At 33.2% G+C, this 1868-nt stretch overlaps 1 non-coding gene across 1 annotated transcript; it reads right to left on the reverse strand.

Moving 5' to 3' along the window:
• Positions 1-1352: 1352 nt before the first annotated feature.
• Positions 1353-1460, reverse strand: LOC148574739 (small nucleolar RNA R71). Its single transcript, XR_015906177.1, has one exon. It is a non-coding gene; the product is annotated as a small nucleolar RNA R71 (small nucleolar RNA).
• Positions 1461-1868: the final 408 nt, after the last annotated feature.

Here is a 1868-nt window from a genome sequence, read left to right on the forward strand (position 1 = left end):
TCTTTTTCATTTTTCTTTTGATGTTTTCAAAATTTTAAAACTAATTTTTCAAAATCTTTTTCTTAATTTTATTTCATGTTTTCAAAAATCCTTGCTAACAATTAATATTTTGATTCAAAAATTTCAAGTTTGTTACTTTCTTGTTAAGAAAGGTTCAATCCTTAAATTCTAGAATCATATCTTTTAGTTTCTTGTTAGTCAAGTCATCAACTTTAATTTTAAAAATCAAATCTTTTTAATTTCTTCTTCAATTCTTTTTCAAAATAAATTTCAATCATATCTTTTTAAAATTTTAATTTCAAAATCCTTTTCTAACTTCTTATCTTTTCAAAATTTATTTTCAAATCTTTTTCAACTAACTACTTGACTTGTTCGTTTTAATTTTAAAAAGTTTACTATTTCTTATCTTTTTCAAAACCACCTAACTACTTTTTCACTTCTCATTTTCGAAAACAACTAACCACTTTTTCAAAATTCTTTTTAATTAACTAATTGTTTTAAATTCTAATTTTATTTTATTTCTTTTAATATTTTCGAAACTAACTTAATTAATTAAATAAAAATAAAAATATTTTTTCCTCTTCTTAAAATTTGAATACTTTCTCTCTCATCTCTTTCTATTTATTTATTTAATTACTAACACTTCTCTTCTACTCATAATTCGAACCCCTCTCTCTTCTCTCTGTTCGAATTACACATCTCCTCTCTCTTCTCATTCTTCTGTTCTTCTATTCTTATACTCACATAAAGGAATCTCTATACTGTGACATAGAGGATTCCCATTCTCTCTTTGTTCTCTTCTTTTTCATATGAGCAGGAACAGGGATAAAGACATTCTTGTTGAAGCTGATCCTGAACCTGAAAGGACTCTGAAGAGGAAGCTAAGAGAAGCTAAAGCACAACACTCCGGAGAGGACCTTACAGAAAATTTCGAAAAAGAAGCAGACATGCCAGCCGAACCCAACAACAATGCTAGAGATGCAAGGAAGATGCTTGGTGACTTTACTGCACTAACTTCCAACTTCTATAGAAGAAGCATCTCAATTCCTGCCATTAGAGCAAACAACTTTGAGCTTAAGCCTCAATTAGTTTCTCTAATGTAGCAGAATTACAAGTTTTATGGACTTCCACTGGAAGATCCTCATCAGTTCTTAGCTGAATTCTTGTAGATCTGTGATACTGTTAAGACCAATGGGTTGATCCCGAGGTCTACAGACTTATACTTTTCCCCCTTTGCTGTAAGAGACAGAGCTAGGATATGGTTGGACTCACAACCTAGAGAAAGTCTGAACTCTTGGAAAAAGTTGGTCAATGCTTTCTTGGCCAAATTCTTTCCACCTCAGAAGATGAGTAAGCTTAGAGTGGAAGTCCAAACCTTCAGACAGAATGAAGGTGAATCCCTCTATGAAGCTTGGGAAAGATACAAGCAATTGATCAGAATGTGTCCTTCTGACATGCTTTTAGAATGGAGCATCTTAGGTATATTCTATGATGGTCTGTCTGAATTGTCCAAGATGTCGTTGGACCACTCTGCTGGTGGATCTCTTCATCTGAAGAAAACCCCTGCAGAAGCCCAGGAACTCATTGAGATGGTTGCAAATAACCAGTTCATGTATACTTCTGAAAGAAATCCTGTGAATAATGGGATGACTCAAAAGAAAGGAGTACTTGAGATTGATACTCTGAATGCCATATTGGCTCAGAATAAAATATTAACTCAGCCAGTCAATATAATTTCTCAGAATCTGACTGGAATGCAAGCTGCATCTGACAGTACTAAAGAAGTCTCCTCTGAAGGAGAAGCTTATGACCCAGAAAATCCTGCAATGGAAGAGGTGAATTACATGGGAGAATCCTATGGAAACACC

Source organism: Arachis ipaensis, chromosome B2 (genome assembly GCF_059453495.1).
Source record: "Arachis ipaensis isolate K30076 ecotype BB chromosome B2, ASM5945349v1, whole genome shotgun sequence".
Classification (NCBI taxonomy): Eukaryota; Viridiplantae; Streptophyta; class Magnoliopsida; order Fabales; family Fabaceae; genus Arachis; species Arachis ipaensis.